Below are 23,139 nucleotides of genomic sequence, written 5' to 3'. Positions count from 1 at the left end.
AGTTTCCTAATGGTTAGTCCGCCCCTGCTGCCAATCGTTCTGGCCCTCCAAATGCTCCAAGCTGACACACGATTCTTCACGGGAAAAAATGCACAAACTTCAATGCCGAAAGTATACATGCGCCTCTTTGGCACGCTTGCTGTGTTTAGGGCGTCCTATTGAAATGAATGTGCTGTCCTAGGCATGCAGGGCAAACACACGCTACAAAAACGCACGTTCACGAGACGCAAGGTGTGATCCCAGCCCCAAGCAGGCCATACACTGGTAGATTTTCAAATGAACATTTGTATGAAAGCGCCATCAGTACATTTGATAATGCCAAGAGACTTCACGGATGTTGTTTGAACGGACTTCAAAATTTCGTTTCCTTTTAACATTTGATTTTGGTATGAACGGAAGTCCCCGAATGAAAACCGTTGTTCTTGTCACCGCGGTAGAAAACGAATGTCGGTTTGACCCCACTCACCAGTAGAAAATCGAATGTTCTGAGAAGGAAAAATTCTCTTGGTGTAAAATCAACTTAAAGCAATCTCATGACCTTCTCCTGCAATAGGGGTCCTGAGACAGGTGACGTCACAGGGGGCTCCTCTGACGTCACCTGCCCCTATATGGCCCAGGTAGTGTAGCTCACCTTCCCTTGTAGCAAGAAGGGGGAAGCAGAGGAGAAGGAGATGGAAAATAGAGAGCCAGGGCGCACATAGCATAGTAATTCCAATCCAAACAAACCAGCCCTGTGTGCAGCGATGTGTGCCAGAGGAGTGGAGGAGGAGGAGGGGATGGGAGGGAGCGGGCACAAGGCGAACGTTGGGATTGGTTGAGGGGAGGAGTAGAAGGTCAGCTTTCAGGCAGGGGGGCGTGTCCTGGGAGGAGGAAGGCACTGGCAGTGAAGGGGGGGAGGGAAAAGTCTCGTCCACTTTCCATTGCTCCTCATACACGGGACGTGTGCGGGTCGCCCCTCTGCTCTGTGCACGTTGGGATCGCTCTGTCCTCCTGTGGGCTATGCGGCGGCCGGCCGGCCCGGGAGGCTCCATCGCTCGCTGTGGATTGTAGACACTTGGATTGCAGCTCCTTCCCTCTCCATGGATGGGGGGATCGGGATCTGTCCCCTCTGCTGAAGCTGGGCCCCGCTGTGTGAGGGGGACCCCCACATCGCTTTGACCCCCCAACTCCGACATCGCTCCATCCTGCTGCAAGGCGTCCGATCTCTGCACACCCACAGGTAATCAATGCTGCTTCCAGCGATCTCATCCCCCTGTGTAGGACGTGTCACTCATAACCCCATACACGCACTATGATTGTACAATCACATCATCCCTCACCCCATACAATCACATCATCCCTCACCCCATACAATCACATCATCCCTCACCCCATACAATCTGGTTGTACAATCACATCATCCCTCACCCCATACACGCACTATGATTGTACAATCCCATCATCCCTCACCCCATACACGCACTATGATTGTACAATCCCATCATCCCTAACCCCATACAATCTGATTGTACAATCACATCATCCCTAACCCCTTACAATCTGATTGTACAATCACACCATCCCTAACCCCATACAATCTGATTGTACAATCACACCATCTCTAACCCCATACAATCTGATTGTACAATCACATCATCCCTAACCCCATTGCCGTCATTCAGTTGAATCCCGTATATTCTGATTACCCGATACACACAATCTTCTACATTCCCGTCATGCTGATCAGCAGTATCTCCTATAAGATCGCCCCATACACTCCATCTGATTGTACATTACGTTTATATTTATCAGAGATGAGAACATGCCCCCATACACACAGTCGGATTGGATGTTCCCATCATCCGTTGTGGCAAACCAATATTAAAATGCCCCGATATGCTCAGCGGTTGTATTCCCTAAATGATAGATTGCCCCATTCACTGTACAACCTCCTTTGGATCTGATGTCAACTACTGTCAAATGCTTACAAAGTCTTGGAAAAGTTAAAGGAAATTGTACAATCAGATTGTATAGTGTTTGGCCAGCTGTTGTCTGAATTACCATCATTAACCCATACACTTAATCCGGTAGTACGATCTTATCGTATATCACAGAATTCCCCCATACACTCGGTCTGGTTGTACATTTTGATTGCCACTTGAGATCAAACTCGGTTGTATCACATATATTTTATGTTTACCCCATACACTCACGATTGTACAGTCTGATCAATTGTATCCGAGAGATTATACCTACACATTCAATCTGGTTGTATAGTTCTATCGTAATTAATAGGAGTTTCTGGTATTTTGTAAATTTGCCCCACACATATCTGAATCTATGTCCCGATCATACTCAGGAATTGTATTTCAGAGTATAGAATATTGCCCCATACACTCAGTCTGATTGTACTCTCGTATCTTACTCATCGGTTGTATCTGAGAGATTATAGGATTGCCCCATACACTGAAGTCTGATTGTACACTCGTATCTTACTCATCGGTTGTATCTGAGAGATTATAGGATTGCCCCATACACTCAGTTTGATTGTACGCTCATATCTTACTCATCGGTTGTATCTGAGAGATTATAGGATTGCCCCATACACTGAATCTGATTGTACGCTCGTATCTTACTCATCGGTTGTATCTGAGAGATTATAGGATTACCCCATACACTGAATCTGATTGTACGCTCGTATCTTACTCATCGGTTGTATCTGAGAGATTATCGAATTACCCCGTGCACGCTCTGGTTGTACATTCCATCCTAGTTCATCATCAGTTGTGAGAGTTGACCTGATGATCCCTTGAGATCAGACTCGGTTGTGTCCCATATATTTCACGTTTTCCCCATACACTTGATTAATGTCCCCGTAAGTCTAATGTGAATATACGTCCTGATCATATTTATCCGTTCTGTCCCATAGATTGTAATATGTAGTCTGAGCGAACACTCCAACCATGCTTATCGAGTATAGCTGAATCCTTGTAAGATGACGCCTTACACCCAATCTGATTGTGCAGACTCACTACATTCCCAGTTCTATCTGTACCCATCAATTCCTGATGCCTCCAATCCGATGTTCCTGTGTTGTGACTGTATAATATTTAATACATCATCTCCGCCTCCTCATTAACAATCACCGTTAATTGTAATATGAATGTAAAGTAAAAGCTGTAAAGACCGACCACAGATCTTTTTTTCGTTTTGAATTGTACAATTTCAGCACAAAGTTGAGCAGTCTACAAATGTCATTTTCAACTATAATCCTGTTTTCAAACAAGCCCATCAAATCTAAGACTGCCTTGTGTCTTGTGTGCCAAATGTTGTTGTGATATTTATCAGTGAATTGTACAATCCAGTTGTAACGTGTGTGGCCAGCAGTCTGATGATCTCACCAGCCCATCAGACTGACTCACTCCATAGGGATTTGTCGTTGTAGGTTGAAATCTGTCATTGGATTAGCATGCCTGGAACACACGTTATCACTTGGAACAAATATTTCTAGCCGAGAATTTATAGACAAAGGGGGTTTGATGAGCTCCAGTGATGTCGGGGAAAACCGAATTCTTGTGTTTCTTAGAAGTTTTGATGGTTTTCTGGTCATTCTTGCTCCAGCATTTCTCGGTGGAAGTCTGGCATGGCATTTGTATGTGACGTAGCACAGCTTGGGTTCACCTACCTGGACAGGTTCCCCGGGCTGTGTTCACGTGGGCGATAGAAGACTTAATTGCTGAAAATGGAACAATAGGGGAGGGAGGACCCGCGGTGTCATTCTTGTAAGATTCGGCTTCACATCTCCGACTTCACTAGCTTTGCCTTTTGTACATGAGCCTCATTGTATCCTATGGGGCCTCATTGTATCCTATGGGGCCTCATTGTATCCTATGGGGCCTCATTGTATCCTATGGGGCCTCATTGTATCCTATGGGGCCTCATTGTATCCTATGGGACCTCATTGTATCCTATGGGACCTCATTGTATCCTATGGGACCTCATTGTATCCTATGGGACCTCATTGTATCCTATGGGACCGGCTGAATGTTGTCCTCTGGGACCGGCTGAATGTTGTCCTCTGGGACCGGCTGAATGTTGTCCTCTGGGACCGGCTGAATGTTGTCCTCTGGGACCGGCTGAATGTTGTCCTCTGGGACCGGCTGAATGTTGTCCTCTGGGACCGGCTGAATGTTGTCCTCTGGGACCGGCTGAATGTTGTCCTATGGGACCGGCTGAATGTGTTTGGCTGGAGAATAAGTTTTTGTTACAAGTAAAAGAAAAAAAGTTCTAAAGAAAACCAAGTAAGTCAAAATGTCCAACAGTTTGTATCCTTCCTTGACTTCGCTGTCACTTGATTGTTGCTATTCAGCTTTAAAGAATCTAAACCTAAACACTTTTCTTTTTGTTTTGGATAGAGAAGACCAGGATTAGTATTTGGTCGTGTTTTCATTTCTCCCATCAGTGAGATTCACCCTCTCTCTGTCCCAGTGATCACTGTTGGGGGGGGGGGGGGAGATTTATCCTCACTTTCTGATGTGTCTCTTAGATCGGATGTAAAGGGGGGATACAGCAAGAAAAACAAAAACTGACGGTTTCTAACTCTTCTAATCTTCCATAATCTACACCAGTGGTCTCCAAACTGTGGCCCAGGGGCCAGATGTGGCTCTTTGCTTGCTTCTATCTGACCCTTGGGGCATTATTTCCCCCACTGTCAGCAACAGTGGGGTATAGTTCCTCCCACTGACACCGACAATAGGGCACTATTCCTCCCACTGACACCAATGATGGGGCACTATTCCTCCCACTGACACCAATGATGGGGCACTATTCCTCCCACTGACACCAATGATGGGGCACTATTCCTCCCACTGACACCAACGATGGGGCACTATTCCTCCCACTGACACCAACGATGGGGCACTATTCCTCCCACTGACACCAACGATGGGGCACTATTCCTTCCACTGACACCAACGATGGGGCACTATTCCTCCCACTGACACCAACGATGGGGCACTATTCCTCCCACTGACACCAACGATGGGGCACTATTCCTCCCACTGACACCAACGATGGGGCACTATTCCTCCCACTGACACCAACGATGGGGCACTATTCCTCCCACTGACACCAACGATGGGGCACTATTCCTCCCACTGACACCAACGATGGGGCACTATTCCTCCCACTGACACCAACGATGGGGCACTATTCCTCCCACTGACACCAACGATGGGGCACTATTCCTCCCACTGACACCAACGATGGGGCACTATTCCTCCCACTGACACCAACGATGGGGCACTATTCCTCCCGCTGACACCAACGATGGGGCACTTTTCCTCCCAGTGGCAGTTGGAGGGTTAAGGTCTCGTTCACACTTTAACATTTTGTAACTTGAAGCTTACAAATTCTAAACAAGCAAATTCCATTAATTTCAATGGACCCTGTTCACATCTGAGTGTTCTGTTGATTGTAGCAAAATGCATGGTGCTCCAAAAAGTACAGGAGCTACATTTCTGGCAGAATTGCACATTTTGGCCCCATAGTCTTCAATGGGAACATCTAATAAAAGCTTGATCTATGTTTTTCGAGTGTCTTCAGGCAGCACAGTGGCTAAATGGTTAGTATTTAGTAGTGTCATTGGTTCGAATTCCAACCCTGGCACCACCTGCCTGGAGTTTCAGTGTTCTCCCTGTGCCTGCGTGGGTTTCCTCCGGGTACTCCGGTTTCCTTCCGCACTCCAAAGATATGCTGTTAGGTTATTGGCTCCTGTCTAAATTGGCCCTCGTACTGTATGTGTAAGTATGAATGTGAGTTCGGGACCTTAGATTGTACGCCCCTTGAGGGTTAGGGACTGATGTGAATGTACAATATATATGTAAAGCGATGCGTAAATTGATGGTGCTATATAAGTACCTGAAATAACTAAATATTAACAGATCTCCTCCACCTACTGTTTTCCATTGACAACAATACACATGTAATACTCTTCTAAAACGCCTGTATACACTTGCAGAAATGCTCCAAAAAGCACATATAAAAACTCCTGGAAACTCTCTTCTCAGGTGTGCCTGCAGCCTGAGACAAACACTGACAGGCGTGCTTACAATGGTCAGCTTTCCTTATATTATATTTATTTATATTAAATATTTATCTCAAAGTAAAAAAAAAATTCAGTTGCTGTAACTGCCTAAAAAAAAGTTTTAGGTGGAGTTTAGCTTTAATTCATTAGTCAAGTCCATCTAAATCCGCTAGTACACCTAACGCTACCCTCTCCTCAGACTGACAATGCTGCTGCCCAAAAGGTGTCTCCATTGCTCCTCCATCCAGAACGGAGACACTCTAAGACAAGAAGTATGTTAGTGGATGGATCAACAAGTTAAATAAAGGGAAAAAGCCTACCTAAAACAAACGTAGCCACCATGTTAGAAGTGGTAAACTGCAATGTTACTTTCAATAATAGTGCTTTAAAAGTTTTTGATGTAAAAGTAAAATACAAGTGCACGTTAGAAACTATATCCATTGTCAGATTTTGTTTCTGTCTTTGTATGTTTTACATTCCTTAAGACTGCTTTTTTTTTTTTTCACAGCAGTTCCAATTTTCCCATCAACGTGGTGCTTTTTTTTTTTTTTTTCAGCCAAAGGGTTACGTGCCCTAGGGCAGCCGCATATATTTCATTCTTCAATTCAAAGTTAAATGAAAAGTCTTGGCCTGAATAGGTTAGACTGACTGGTTATAAAACTGTCTTAACCAGTGACAGATTTACAGAGTCTGGGGGTGAGCTGGTGGAGGATGGTTGTGTTTTCTTCCAGCCTGGACCCTGCTAGGAATGTCACATCTCTGTGTAGTGTAAACCCATATTTCACATTGAGAGGCCCTTTATGTTCTTCATTATAACAAAGGATCTCTCTCTGGTACAGTGAAAGTCACCAATCACTCTTCTGTTAACTGTTTACAGTCAAAGGTAAACTTCAGCCTGAGACTCAGTCAATGGATGCATTGATACGGGATGAAAGCAAGGTCAAAAAGGCATAGGGGATCAGGACATATTATTGAACAGTTTTCTGTGTATAATCAAACGCCACTCCCATCCTCCTCAGCTGGTTGTAGGTATGTTGTTGGTGGCATACACATTTAGATTGTTCTTGGATCATAGACTGGCAGTGTGTATAGTGGCTGAGATTGTTTCTTTTTGATTCAGAAAATCTGTAGATCAGCCTTTTTCAACCGGGGTTCCTCCAGAGGTTGGTAGAGGTTTGTTGAGCAACAGAAAATTTTTGCCTCTCAGATGAGTAACTACTGAATGCAATTATCTGTAAGAGGGGGATTCTTCTGAATGATCACAAATATAAGGCACGTTCTTCCTACTGACCATGGAATCAATGTACAGTGAGCTGTAGATATATAGTAATTATCAGCAAGGGGTCCCCTGGGACCAAAACAATATTTCAAGGGTTCCTCTGTTTATAATGGTTGATTGTAGGGGTGTGTGTGTGTGTGTGTGTGTGTGTGTGTGTGTGTGTGTGTGTGTGTGTGTGTGTGTGTGTGTGTGTGTGTGTGTGTGTGTGTGTGTGTGTGTGTGTGTGTGTGTGTGTGTGTGTGTGTGTGTGTGTGTGTGTGTGTGTGTGTGTGTGTGTGTGTGTGTGTGTGTGTGTGTATCTCAATCAATCTCTCTATCCTATCGCACGCATTCTTTAAAGTTGAACACACAGGTTAAAAGATTTGGTAAAGCTGAACCCAAGGGAAAGAAAACGTACTCCCTTTTGCAGGGGGGCAGCACTGAAAGGGTTAAATACTTGTTTAGGTCTAAGAGGCACCAAAAGCACTCTGATTCTCAATTCCCACATGCCTCCTCCAGACTGTAGGATTGGTCCCTGCAGCCCCTTCTGCCCTACACTTCAGTGCAGGTCCTCTGACATCATCAAGTCCAGTGCAGAGCTTGTAGCTCAACATTGGATGAGAAGATGCTAAGGGATCACCCACAACCTGAAAGTAGGGGAGTAGAGGAGAGCGTAAGCAGCTAGGGTCTCGGGTAAGTTTTTAAGCTGGGCACACATGATCCAAATGTTGGCTGGCCCAGCAGGAACTGGCCGACATTCGGACCATGTGAACAGTTGTCCTGCCCTCCATGGACAGAGCTTTGTTGAAGGTACATACTGGAAAACCAGCATTGGATCACTGCTCGTATCCAGTGGCCCCTATCTCAACACAAAGACATAGTGGGAGAGATTCCTTTCTAACTTTCTCTGTATTTTTTTTTTTTTTCTTTTCTATCGGTCCGTTTGGTTGAATGAAAAAACTGAATGTGAGTACCAGGCATAAAACTGTGGTTTCTGGTCCACTAAACCTAAATGAGCCTACAATAAACCATTTGGGGGGTGGGCAGCCAAACCGCAAAGGAGGATTTTTCCTTTCCCAAGATATCTTTCATTGTTGATGACAATAGTGTTTTGTAATAGCATACATTTTCCAGCATGCTGAGAAATCTTGGCGACTGCTGCTACCAGTTTGTCTGTTAGCACTTATTTGGTTCTTAAACCCTTTTCTGGTTTTTACGATTGATGTTTAAATCTTTCTCATTGTACAAAAATATTGCTTTGACTTTTGATAGCTATAAAGGTTACATGGCGGTTTCTTAGGGAAAAAAACTATGTTGGTTATTTACGGTTTTTGTGGCGTAGAATAATCAGGCTAATTCAGTGCATTGACCCATCGAAGTTGGGTTCCATAACTGTACTCAGCTTGGAGGTGATTTGTGGTTGTCATGGGTGGCTGTACTTTGGACATCATCACTGCTCTTTGCCATGTGTTTCTGAATAAGCCCATGTTTATTGTCATTGTTGAGCTCCGTTACTCTCTCCAGGTACAGAAATGCTAGTATTGGATAACTATCATCTAATTCCTATAGGAACCTGAGCAGTGACAAGGGAAAACGAGAAGTCGATTGGCCATGGAAAGAGAACCACAGGTTGCCTATTGGCAAACACTGGAATGGCTTCATTATGATGCACCTCAGGAGTTGAGTAACATATGCCAACTGCTGCAAATCTTTTGCTTTATAATATACTCAGTGTTCAGATTCCTACAGGGTTCTAAATGGTCCTTTCAAGCTCCAATCTGAAGTGTTTGGGGGGAGAAAAGTGCTATCTAATTAAAGCAATTATCAGCGTTCTCCAAGCTCTGAGACCAGAGTGTTTTGCTGTAAAACCAGGATGTCTTTGTATGAAGCGTGTATTGTGCAGTAGCTGCTGAATGTACATTGTGTGTTGGCATCTGCAGAGTGCAGTTGTATGTTCGTGTGAAATTTTGCATTCTTAACCTGCATGGTAAAGTGTATGCCATGTCTCTAGTGCCATTCAGGTCTCATTGTAACTTTTAATGGGGGATGCAAAATCTCCTTGATTTGGAAGCAGTGAGTGACTAAAGAAGGGGTAGCCCCCTCTTCTCGGAATGCCAATTAAAATGCAGATTAGGGCTGTTTTGTGATCTCTCCAAAGCTTTAGAAATAAATCTATGGTGGGGTGTTGAGGGAGGAGGCCAGATCTTCTTGGAGCTAAAATGGGAAATTCTATATGGGATTTGCAAGCACAATTAAAGATGATGAAGAAGCGCATAGCCTTCGAGGGATTTAGTGGAGGCAATGGAGCAGGGGTTAAACCCTGTGTGTTTTTTTTTTACATGGAAGTTTGAAAGCCCATTGGGCATTACTGTGTTAAAAGGAGCACGTTGTGGAAGAAGGTGCTGTTTTAATGAGAAGCAATGTGCTTATAATTGGGGTCCTTGCTGTAGAGAGTGACTGGCTCAAGTACTGGACTTTATTATAAAATAGTTGTATGGATGAGAGAACTTTGGTCTTGTCAAAGTCGAAAAGAGAGGGGTACCCGGTTGAAGGAGATGTGCCTATTACAGATTTTCTTTTCTGTGCAACTGGAAAGAAATTTGTTTGTAAGAATAGGCACTTTCTTCCGGGGTGTCTTTGTCTCCTTACAGCTAAATTCTAAGAAGAAGAAAAAATCTTTGCTGCAGGTTTTGTTAAATTAACATTTTATGGTTATTCCTGGGCTATTTAGGTCAAAGAGGGGTTCTTTGTCTATTGAGTCATGGCTAGTTTTGTCTTGGGAGGATGGAGGGGGTGGGGGGGCTGTTAGTACAAACATAACAGCACTTCTTTGACAAATGTTTTAATGAAAGGCAGCATAGTAGATCTAGAAACCCTGTAAATACCAATTATTAACCATCCTGTCATAATACCTGTAAAGTTTTTGAATGATTGCGTTTTGTGAGAAATCATACATTTTGCTCATTGATTTGGGGAAATTTGCAATCCCTTTATTCCGGTTGTTTACGGAATGTTCATATAGAGTCTACATTCCATGAACCTCTCATCCCCTCAGGACAACACTGAAAATTGAATCGTTACCCTTTGGATATAGTGGTTACTTCTGAAGCCTGTATGAGCCCAAAGGAACACAACAGCTAATACATGTAGGTTGATCATTCTAATTTCTGGTTTATGTGATTAAACTTTGCTAGGGAGCCATAGATTTCCTAGTCAGCTGAAGAGATGTACTTTGCTAAGTATGCTAATATTGTGGTTTGAAGATACTAACTGTATATAGGCAGTGAAGTCAACCAAGTTGCTTAAATAACTCCTAGCCAATGAGGCGTTAGCTTGTCTATTAAATTTGGTAAAGGTATTCTTTAATTGTATCAGTTTGATATTGAGTGTCATTTTGTATCATTTGTATTCAGAACATTTTAAGGCTCCATGCACACGCTTTTAAGCTTTTTTTTTCTTCTACATTTACTGTAAAAATGCTAATAAAATACTGACTCTACTTAACGCTTATAAATGCTACTAAAAATGCTATTACAAGCGGTTTTTGAGCATGGAAAAAAAAAAACACCGCTAGTGTGCATGGAGCATTAAAGAATTTCAAGAATTCTTTTAACTGTGACCATCACAAGTACAGGGGTGTAGTAAATCATTGGAAACCTGGAAAGCTGATTAGCGCATTTTCACTCCTCTTTCCTCCTTAGGCTGTAATTAAACTGCTTGTCTGTAATTTGCCATACACCGTGTGAAAACCATATTTTATGTAATTGTTTGTTTTGCTCTGGTTGTCTATTTTAAAATGATCTTTCGAAACGTAATTTCAAGATGTTTGTTTTGCAGTTATCAATTAGGTATGGTGTTTTTGGGTGCAGAAACATTTGCCACCAATTACTTTTGCAAATGATAAACTGCAAAAATGATTTTTCTATGCTGAAATTTAAGATTTATTTGCCAATAATTATAGTTGTATCCCATTCCCCTCAACCTTAAGTTGAAATAACTCCTTAACCTTTAAATTAAACCCCAAATCAAGTTGCTTAACCTGACCCTAAATCTAACCGAATCGTGATCCGACACCTTAACTATTATCCTCTGAAGTTAACCCAACTCTTTAATGTTATCTTAACCCTCAACTTAAAGTGAGCCTGCCATTCCAGGGTCTCTTTTACACACAAGGAAGCCTGTAAAAGAAGAGGCAATTTCAGACCTTTTAGATGGCCTGTGTGTTGAAAAGCCACCACTTCTTACTCCCCAGCCTTTTCATGTATTACTCTCTTCTGGGAGTGTAGAATACCTCCTCCCCCACTGCACACTATGGTCCCTGCCACCAGCTCATATATCGCTACAGGATATACAAGCCATTGGAAGGAACCACAGTATGGGGTGGGGATTGCAAGAATTCAGCAAAAAAGTTGAATACCTGGGGGAGGGTAGCAGTGAATCAATGTTCTTTTAACACATGGGTATTGCTTCATTTTTTAAAGGCAGCCTTGGGTGTAGAAGTGACTCTGATGACAGGGACACTTTAACTAAACACAATCTCTAAAAAGTAAGCTTGTTCTTTGTCCATGTAAGGCAAATTGACAGGTTTATTATTTTATGTATTTATTACAGGTACTTATATAGCGCTGTCAATTTATATAACGTCTTACATATATATTTGTACATTCACATCAGTCACTAACCTAATTTAATGGTAGCCCCATCAGAAGCACACATGCAGCTTCCCTTTGCTCCCTCACCTCTGTCTTCAACTAGCAGGATTGAAGAAAAATACCTACCGTAGTAATATTAAGTATGAGGTCTTATCGTGGTTTTTTTTTTTCCTCCTATTTGTGTTGCTGCTTGGTAATTGGACACTGGGTACTATCATTAGGGGATGGGGAGGCGTTTGTCTGTATTCACTGCTGGAAGCAAATGCACAGAAGTGGGAGCAAAGGAAAGGTGAGTTTGTGGATCTGGGGTGGTCGTCATTTAAAATGGAATTCTACTCCTGCTCCAGTGATGTGATGTCCGCAAGCCTTCCTCTTCATGCTGGCATCTTCCAGATCTTCAACCATTGGAATTGTCCAGGCAGGGATGAACTAACTCTAGCACATGGGCACAGAAGTTAATTCATTCCACTACCTAGCAGAATAGAACCTTCCTGCGTGCAAATGTTCTATTTTTGCCCAAAGTTCCAAAGTCACCTAAAGTAAGCCTGCATCATTACCCTGCATGAGTGAAACACAGCTTCTCTTTTAAAATTAAACATAAGCTGTATGTATAGGCCAAACGTTTTTGTAGTTTTGGAGAGAAGGGAAGGTTTTAAAAACCCTTGCAAGTTTGTTTTTTGTCTCTGTCTCATTATGGGAGCTTCCCTTAACTTCCTGTTCCAGTTCTGCAACAGGAATTGAGAGGAAATCTCTACAAAGTGAAGAGAATTCCCTCTATAGGGAGTTGTCACCCAAACTTGTGTCCCTATTGGAAAGTTTACTCTTACCTTTCGTGTTGACAACTCTGAATGTTATATCTTCCTGTGGTATTTTCTTCTCTCTTGATTATACTCATCAGAACAAATCGAGATGGAGAGTGTACTTAGTGGAGACACAGATGGCAATTTAAACTTTGATTGGAATCCTTCCCTATTCTATTCTATCTCTATGTACTCTTTAACCCATTTACATGGCTAAAAATCATGATAAAATCAATTGCTAAGTCAAAACAATCCTGAAAAATCTCAGCACCAAAGTTCAGTAGGCCAATTCCCCTGTGCCTATGTGTCTTGCACCTAAACGGTTATGCCATAGATTCCTGATCCCCGTGACTTTGTTTTTCCCATCTAAATGCAGACAGTTGTAGTAATGGTCACTACACAAAGGAGCTGTGAGACTTTTATTGTGCTAAGCTCATCAGTACCACAAAACAATACATAATGAGGGGTGGGGTGCTGGATTGTCCTCTTTGTTTTGTTTTGGCTTTTTTTCTTCCTTGATGCTGTAATGAAACTGGTCTAATTTTATTAATGGTCCCCTTTTGTCTTTTTATCTCATTAAGTATCTTTTCTGCCAAGGGATCTTTCACAGAACACTAAATGGCTATTTAAATTGATTTTCAGCATTATCCATGAAAAAAAGATGTGATTTACAAGAAAGACTTGTATGTGTTGGCTTCTTTCTGGTATTTTTCATTCAAGTTTGCACCTTTCCATAGGTTTTAATGGACTGCCCAGGGTGGCAAGAAATATTTTTGATAGTTTATGTAGTTTTGTTAAAGTTGACATTTAGTTTGCCAAAATACAATGTAGCATGGACAATTGTCTTTTTTTATAAAATTGTCAGTTTTGACCTTCGTTTATTGATCAACCGCAGCCTTTTATAGACACTTTTGCCTACATGTATGCACTGTAAGGAAGGCTGCATGGAAGGGTGGGTTTCTTGATGGTGACAAGAGTAGACCATGCCTGTATAATGTGTGCCGAAAAAGTCACTTGCAAACTTCATTCAAAGGGCAAAAATGCAGCAGCACAATTTAGAGGGAGTGTTTTCACCCTATAACCATCTATTTGAACAAGGACCATCATGGTAGGATTACCAGGAAAAGGGGTCAACCTATTGAAAACCCATATTCTAGCTCTGCATAAATGTTGCAACTGGATTTTTTTTCTTCCAACTAAGGCTTTGTTTACACTTGTGGTTGGGGGCAGTAAAAACACATGGTAGAGCTGCATTTTTACCACTCCCCCTAAGCTGCAATGGCCCATGTAAACAAGCCCTAAGAGTGTAAAGTATCTGTACCTGAGTTCCCAGCTCAACTTGTTGAACCCAGTTTAAGTGAACCTCAATCTCTCTAATGGGTTCTTTTTAAAGCTTCTGCAGAAAGCAATTAAACCTATGTTTGTGATAGTAGGGGAAGACAGAGAAGTGTAGGGAGGATATCTCAACTTTAACTTCACAAAGCACAGATGAGATGGCATTTAATATGGTCAGCCAGTGTTGTAGAGGATGGGAATAAAGCAGTTCTACCAAATTCTTCTGGGTGTTAAGCTGACAATTCATGGCCTGATCTTCTCTTGTTGTGATATGGGCATAACGAGAAAATCAATAGAATTCCCCATCGGCGCTAGCCCTGGGGGTGGAAGAATCTCCACTGCCTATTGCATTGCACTGCATACTTAGTTGCCTGAATATAGTGGTGCTGCCGAACAGGGATTGTATAGGATGCAATCGCTGACCGGATGATTATTTTCTATTTGGCTCAGTCATTTATTTATTTATTTTATAATTGATTTTTATCAAGTTGGGTGGTGCTTGCAGGGCCACCCACTGCTCGAATGTTGGCCAATTCACCAGGAATCAGCTGAAATACAAGCCATCTATAGGTGCTTTTAGGCACTGGGCTGCCAATGATCTTTTCTTTTATGCCACGGGAAGTAAATAACATTGTTAACCAAATGTGTTTATGCACCTCATTTGAGGACAATGTCTTTTTTAATTTAAATTTTTTTAACCTCATCTATCCCCTATCCCCTCTTCAGTCTATCATGAATACTGCTGCCAGACTCATCCACCTTACTAACCGTTCTGTATCTGCCACCCCTCTTTGCCAATCCCTCCACTGGCTTCCTGTTGCCCAACGGATAAAATTCAAAACACTAACAATAACGTATAAAGCCATTTATAACTCTGCCCCAAATTACATCACCGATCTTGTCTCTAAATATCACCCAAACTGTACTCTCCGCTCCTCGCAAGACCTCCTACTCTCTAGCTCCCTTGTCTCCTCCTCCCATGCTCGTCTCCAGGACTTCTCCAGAGCTTCCCCCATCCTCTGGAACTCTTTACCCCAATTTATCAGACTATTGCCTACTCTGCTCACTTTTAGGCAATCTCTGAAAACCTATCTCTTCAGGGAAGCCTATCCTGCCCTCAGCTAATACTGGATTCTTCTACTTTTCCAACCAGTCCATCCCCCACAGTTACTACCTTTTTGTACCACTAGCCCCTCCCTCCTAGATTGTAAGCTCCAAGGAGCAGGGCCCCCGATTCCCTCTTGTATTGAACTATATTGTTGCTGTATTGTCTCCCGTTATATTGTAAAGCGCTGAGCAAACTGTTGGCGCTATATAAATCCTGTATAATAATAATGATAATAATTGCACCCAAGATTTTTAGAGGATCTATCATCCTTAATGTTGAACTGCAGGCAAACTGCAAAATATACAGCTGAAATTTGTATTTTTGAGCTGTTTTACATGCCAAATTATTTGTATTTCTGTCCTGAAATTGACACTCCCTGTCAAACAGCACAGCCAGGTTGGTGACTCGACTTTTCTGTGCTGCAGTTTAGATATACAGTTAGGTTACCTTGTCTAACAAGAAGATTACTGCATGCATCCTTCATGTAGATATCTACAAAAGTGGTAAAGTTCTTCCGTAAAGGAAAGGTGTCCCTTTCTACTTCTAGTTGCTCAGCAATAGCAGCAGTCAAAACTATTTCTGAGGTGTCTGCCTGTTTCTCTCTTGCTTTCTGGCTGAACTGCTTTATGGGAAGAACCATTTGGCAACTGCTTGCAAGTCACAAATCACTGCCTCGTTCTCCTATGTACATGGCATATATCGTCATAAAAGTATTTAACGTACTCTAAAGTGCAAGATTAGATGGGGGGCCTCCAGCTAAAGGGCATGCTGTGACTTGTACTTCCTCAGGATATAGATCTGTCATTGTTAAAACCTGAGCAATACTTAAAACGAAAGGGGCCCGTAATAAATCTTCAAATTCCTGAAACCGAACAGGATCAGTGTGGTTACCTCCTTCCCATCTATCTGAGATCGGAAGGGGGGATATGATAGATAGATAGATATATATAGATATATATAGATAGATATATATATATATATCTATCTCTATCTATCTATCTATATATAAAAATTATAACAACCTTGCCCAAGCTGGTCAAAATTCAATAATATCAGTGTGTGTGTGTGTGTGTGTGTGTATATGTATGTATATGTATATGTATGTGTATATATATATATATATATATATATATATATATATATATATAATATAAATTTTTTTTTTTTTTATAACAACCTTGCCCAAGCTGGTCAAAATTCAATCAGATTATTATTATTATTATAATAATACACAGTTACACAACAGTTTGTGCAGCACTTTACAACATGTGTGCAGACAGTATAGTTACAATACTATTCAGTGCAGGGAAAATCAAAGGGCCCTGCTTGTTAGAGTTTACAATCTAAAAGGATTAAAAAAAATCTTTAAAAAAGATAGGGAATAAAACAGGTGCCTCAGTTTAAACACTGCCATGGCTTCATATCACATGACCATAGAATCAGAGAAGGGTGAGGCTTTGTTACAACCGACAGATTATCATTATACAGGATTTATATAGCGCCAACAGTTTGCGAAGCGCTTTACAATATAAAGGAAGACAGTACAATTACAATAATTTCAGTACAGAAGGAATGTGAGGGCCCTGCTCGTGGAGCTTACGGTCTAAAGGAAGGGGGAGATGATACAAAAGGTGATAGCTGCGGGGGGGATGATCTGGTGGAGATGATTCAAGTACAGTTCTTAGGTGGAGGTGAGGTAGGCTTCCCTGAATAAGTGGGTTTTCAAAGATCGCCTAAAGGCAGACAGGATGGGGGCTAACTGGACATACTGGGGTAGGGAGTTCCAGAGGATGGGATAGGTTCTGGAGAAGCCCTAGAGGCAGGCATGGGAGGAAGTGACAAGGGAGCTAGATAGCAAGATGTCTTGGGAAGAGCGAAGCGGACAGATTCTTAACCTCTCAGCACTTCTGACTATCTCTACCCTAAGGCCTCAATAACTGGATCCCCAAGTCGAGTGTATGGCCTTGTTGGCAAGAGTGTGTAAATAATGGTCCATAGTGCATCTCAACTCTTACAGACGAACATATGCTTATGTCTGTATAAGTTGAGATCAGGGGCGGAGTGACCATTTGGAAACTCGGGCAATGCCCGAGGGCCCGGGGCCAGTAGGGGGCCCCATGAGATGCCCCTGGTACCTTTTTTTTTTTTTTTTTTCATAGGCTTTTTGAGCTTGGGCAAGGACAAAGGGACCCCATGATCCCCTATTGCCCGGGGGCCCCATAGGTTGTCAGTCCGCCCCTGGTTGAGATACGAACTGTGTACAGTCATTTATACCGAACGACTGAAGACCAAAGTCATTGTTGAGATTTACATCTTTCTCCATGGCCTTGATTACGTTGTTCACTAGATGATGGTGCAGGCACAGAATGACCTTGGTATTCACTCATTCTATATGACTTGAGATTAAGGTCTTTTTTGTGGCACTACTGCCGCTGCTGGGGAGAGATGTAAACATCAACAATGTGTAGGCAGCCGTGGCACAGAGTGAACTTGCAAAATACCATGTGGACTGTGCATAAATTAAGTGCTTTAAATTTGGCAATACATGAGTAATAATGTTTCACATATTCAAAGTGAATAATTGTAACATTCAGCCGCAATTCGGAAAAATAAAGCGCCCAGGTGTTGAATACTAATTGGTGAACTTCGCTGCAAAAAATGAAAGGTGCTCCTCTGTGCTCAATAGGTGCCCCACATGGATGTTCACTCACCGTTAGCCGTGGACCACCTATCTCTAGGTTGGTCTTAAGCGCCTGGTTTGGGACTAGCCCAATGCGTGATGGCAAGAATGGCACCAATATTCATTCCTGGGAATCATGCGATCTGGCTGATAGTAACCAATAGGATGATGATCAGCGTGGATATAAATGACAGTGTAGTTTCAAAAGAGCCTTTTTAAACTTTCTCCTCTCCTCCCAGACAGTAAACCAAGTTCCAGCATGTGAACAGAAGCAAAAGCAAACATCCCATAGTGTAAAACCATAAAAAACTTTAATGATGTTGAGAAATTATAAGAATAAAACTCAGAAGCAAAGTGCCCATAATCTGGCACTCCGTGTTTTCAGCCTTGCTGCCTGTGAATAGGAACCAAGATGGCCGCAGTGTTCCAACGTGCATACCAAAGGTTGGAAATGACATCAGCAGAAGTTGCGTCTTTAAACTTCGACCGGTTTCGATCAATGGATCGTCATCAGGAAGTGCCACATAGTGAACTTGGCCTTCAGCTACTCAGAATGACTGAAAGCTGTGGTCATCCTGAACTGCCACCACTGCTGCTTGTAAACTGTTTAAATCTGCCTCTGTCCCTGAATAAACTAGACAGTAGTGGCAGCACATGTGGCCACATCCATTTATGCATTGTGCTTCTAAATGGTCTCACAATGTTTAATGTGGACCCATAGTATACAGTACTTCTGCAGTCAGATCCATATAGAACTGTATGCAGTACAGATCTGAACACACATATGCCATGTGCATGAGCGCTAAGTACATTATATGTTTTCTGTACTTTTTTTTTTTTTTTCTTTTTATGTTGGTGACAGGTTGATTTTACGGACCCTTAGGGGGCATGGGGCAAAACTCTAAAAGGAAAGTCAACATTTTCATTTTACTACTTTTACTTTACATTTTTCATCATGTGTCCAGTCTGACTACCCCAAATGTGGGACATCAACATGTATTAAAAAAAAGAAAATTAGTGATGGGGCCTCAAAACTTTTCCAGCCATAAAGCTGACACCTTCAGCCCGATTTGAACCTTTCATGGACTTTAGATGAGAACTTTAAATGGGAGGAAGGAGATACAGTAGTTGGAAAAAAGCAGAACTAAAATATCACCTGTGTTTTCTAGTACGTATTCTAGGCATCTGTTACCACCATTGTAGAACCATTTATGTCAACTGTTTTATTTGCTGATTAGCTAACCATCTTGCAAGTAGTTCTCAATTCTTTACATTGCTTCAACAACCACTGAAAAGTACTTGAATAGTCAAATTAAATTGACAAATTTTTTGTGTTTCTAGTAGTTCGACCTAACCAGATGTCTTTGGAATAATTCTTCAGTTTTAAGTTAGCAACAGAGAGTGCTCATTGTATGTCTTAGGATAATATTTAATTTGGATTAGCAATATTGGGTTTAGTTTGGACTTTGCCACGCAGGGTCTTGAAAAGGTTAGATTTCTGTTATCTTGTCCCTTTAGGGTACTCCCACCAAATCTGACCTGTGTCCAGTCTGACTACCCCAAATGTGGGACATCAACATGTATTAAAAAAAAGAAAATTAGTGATGGGGCCTCAAAACATTTCCAGCCATAAAGCTGACACCTTCAGCCCGATTTGAACCTTTCATGGACTTTAGATGAGAACTTTAAATGGGAGGAAGGAGATACAGTAGTTGGAAAAAAGCAGAACTAAAATATCACCTGTGTTTTCTAGTACGTATTCTAGGCATCTGTTACCACCATTGTAGAACCATTTATGTCAACTGTTTTATTTGCTGATTAGCTAACCATCTTGCAAGTAGTTCTCAATTCTTTACATTGCTTCAACAACCACTGAAAAGTACTTGAATAGTCAAATTAAATTGACTAATTTTTTGTGTTTCTAGTAGTTCGACCTAACCAGATGTCCTTGGAATAATTCTTCAGTTTTAAGTTAGCAACAGAGAGTGCTCATTGTATGTCTTAGGATAATATTTAATTTGGATTAGCAATATTGGGTTTAGTTTGGACTTTGCCACGCAGGGTCTTGAAAAGGTTAGATTTCTGTTATCTTGTCCCTTTAGGGTACTCCCACCAAATCTGACCTGTGTCCAGTCTGACTACCCCAAATGTGGGACATCAACATGTATTAAAAAAAAGAAAATTAGTGATGGGGCCTCAAAACATTTCCAGCCATAAAGCTGACACCTTCAGCCCGATTTGAACCTTTCATGGACTTTAGATGAGAACTTTAAATGGGAGGAAGGAGATACAGTAGTTGGAAAAAAGCAGAACTAAAATATCACCTGTGTTTTCTAGTACGTATTCTAGGCATCTGTTACCACCATTGTAGAACCATTTATGTCAACTGTTTTATTTGCTGATTAGCTAACCATCTTGCAAGTAGTTCTCAATTCTTTACATTGCTTCAACAACCACTGAAAAGTACTTGAATAGTCAAATTAAATTGACTAATTTTTTGTGTTTCTAGTAGTTCGACCTAACCAGATGTCCTTGGAATAATTCTTCAGTTTTAAGTTAGCAACAGAGAGTGCTCATTGTATGTCTTAGGATAATATTTAATTTGGATTAGCAATAGTGGGTTTAGTTTGGACTTTGCCACGCAGGGTCTTGAAAAGGTTAGATTTCTGTTATCTTGTCCCTTTAGGGTACTCCCACCAAATCTGACCTCCCCGCTCTTGTTTCTGTTTAGTTGAGATCTAGAGAGTTGTAATAATGGATGGACTGGTGACTGGAATGTGTTAATTGCTCTTGTTCTCTTAAGAGCTCTTTGGAAAGTGGAAAAAAAATAAATGGTTATATTGTAATGATGTTTAGGTGTTAAAAAACACACATGCGGAATATAAAGTAATTAATGAAACAATTGGCACCCAGTTGTCAATGTGTGAATTGGGCAATCTAGAATGTTTTTAGGCAAAGCATGAAATGTCTATCTTCTTTTAATATGCTATATACTTTCCCTAGGCATTGTATATAACACCTAGGCATTATACAGAATTACTTTTTAAAAAATGTGAAATATTAAGCATTTCATACTTTGACGTCCCATTTTTGCCATTTTATAGATTGCCTAGGCCAGGGGTCTTCCAACTTTCTAAACAAAGAGCCAGTTTTCTGTCCTTCAGACTTTAGGGACGCCGGACTGTGCATGGTGAGGGAAAACGATGCCCCATCTTTGGTAGGGGCAGAAGTAGTTGGTGTCAGTGGGAGAAATAGTGCCCCAATGTTGGTGTCAGTGGGAGGAATAACGCTCCATCGTTGGTGTCGGTGGGAGGAATAGCTGCGGGCAGTGGTCACATGCAAAAAAAATTAATAGATCAAATCACGACTGGTCTCTGCTGAATCTGCCGAGAATAGATGTATCTATGACCAGCTTTAGTCCTCATGCACGCTGGATGTTTTTACAGCTGCTGTTTTTTGCTTTTGAGGTTTTTTTCTATAGCCAGCAAACTCCCCAGCATGTTATCCTATGTGTCCATGCACAAATAGACTGTAATCAATGTTTTTGGCTGGCAAAAAAACCCCAGGACTAGTGGGTTTCTAGAGGAGTTTTTTAGCTGTAAAAACGCTCTAACCCTGAAAAACGTGGTAAAATGCCACAAACCGGCGTTTTTTGGACTTTTTTATTTACCAAATAAAAAAAAAATTTTGTTAAAAAGAAATGCAAACGTGGAAAAATGCAGCTAAACGCTAATGCAAAAATGCTAAAAAAAGCTGAAAAACTCACGTTTTTAACACGACTTTACACAGCTAACATTACCAGTGTTCTCAAAACACCCAGTGTGCATGGAGCCTAAAAATGTATGTCCAGCCAGAAATACTTGTTACAGTGACGGATTAAACTCCTGTCAGGTTTTTACTGCTATGCGAGGTTCCCAAATGCATGCCATAGATGGGTTGTTTATCGGCCGAATTTCCGCCCGCACGAAAAATCGGCCGATATTCACGCCGTTAGTGGGGCAATGCTGTTTGCCGTTTTTCATGGCTCTTCCCGTTTTTTTTTTTTATCGGTCATGCTGGAAAATCCACGAAAAATGACCGTTTTTCGTAGACATTGGTGGCAGCATCGGCAACGACCGATTTTTCGTTTATGGGCCGATAAACGGCCCGTCTATGGCCAGCCTTAGAGAGATTTATCCTCAACTCCTCTCCTGCTGACAAAGGTTTCACCTGGACGCAAGGGAGAATATGCAATGGGAACACAAACTGAAAAAAAAAATATGACGTGAGTTTTAGGCTTGCCTTACTTTCTGTCTTTGTCTGGAAAGTTCCCCTCACTCCCTGTCTGGTAAAATGCTGTAAACAGGAGGAAGTGAAGATAAATCTCCCTAACATAGCCCTGAATAGCCCTTCCCTGCTCAATCTTTAACAATTTTGTAGCTTGACTTGTGGGTAAGCAAATTACTCTCTGAAATTCTTCTAGCAGTGTACTTTCTTTTATGTGAGTTCACCTACAGCCTCATAATTGTCTGTCTGCTGTCAGATCTAGGGCGCTGTCGTTTCTGACAGCTAGTCTCAGGAGATTTGGAGTAAGATTTGAAAATGTCACTACTGTGTTGCTCACTTTTCTCTTCCTTGCCGGAGGCTTTGCGATGAGGAAGCAAGGCCCTGCTTCTACCAAGAGCCATCTTCAACTCAGAGACACAGAGCAGAACAGGGTATGATATTTCAATAATGGCGAAAGTACCCGCTACATCAGCAATACTGGTGATTATGCGCTCAGTTTAGTTCCTCTTTGAGGTTCAGGTCTTAGGTAAATGGAAGTAGCTTATTTTTTTAAATCTTTATTTCTAGTGACACAACCCTTTCAGTAAGAAATACTATGCCGGCACTAATAGCCGACCAGCAAATAAATGATAATGGATCATTAATACCATGTGTTTCTGCAAATGTACAAATATATTTTTTATTCAAGTAATCATACTCTGTATAATGCGCTTTTCCTTATGTGAGCATTCTTTTTGCCCAGAGCAACCAGTCATCCAATCAAAAGCCTTCCGAATAAGAAATTCCATACCTGCACTCATTTTCCAAGCGGTTATTTTGCGTATAACCATACTTCTAATGTTGTAATGTACCACAGTGGAGGAAACGTGGGTTACAGAAAAACATTTTCAGAAACCATTGACCTAAAGCTTGCATCTAACAATAGTCCCAGTGTCTATGTTCATGCATTTAGAGTGGGTGGTATTTTATGTGGGAA

General features: G+C 41.6%; 1 protein-coding gene across 5 annotated transcripts in view; it reads left to right on the top strand.

Moving 5' to 3' along the window:
* Positions 1-910: 910 nt before the first annotated feature.
* Positions 911-23,139, top strand: part of FGFR2 (fibroblast growth factor receptor 2) — a 134,922-nt gene continuing 112,693 nt past the window's right edge. For all 5 annotated transcript variants that reach the window (XM_089683233.1, XM_089683232.1, XM_089683230.1 and 2 more), the window contains exon 1: positions 911-1,219. The gene's annotated coding sequence lies outside the window, so the exon portion shown is untranslated. The remainder of the gene's footprint in view (positions 1,220-23,139) is intronic.

This window comes from Staurois parvus, unplaced genomic scaffold (genome assembly GCF_062004578.1).
Source record: "Staurois parvus isolate SC_StPar_1 unplaced genomic scaffold, SC_StPar_1.0 ptg000303l, whole genome shotgun sequence".
Classification (NCBI taxonomy): domain Eukaryota; kingdom Metazoa; phylum Chordata; class Amphibia; order Anura; family Ranidae; genus Staurois; species Staurois parvus.
The sequence above is the reverse complement of the archived record's forward strand: the minus strand, read 5'-3'. Positions and strand labels throughout refer to the sequence as shown.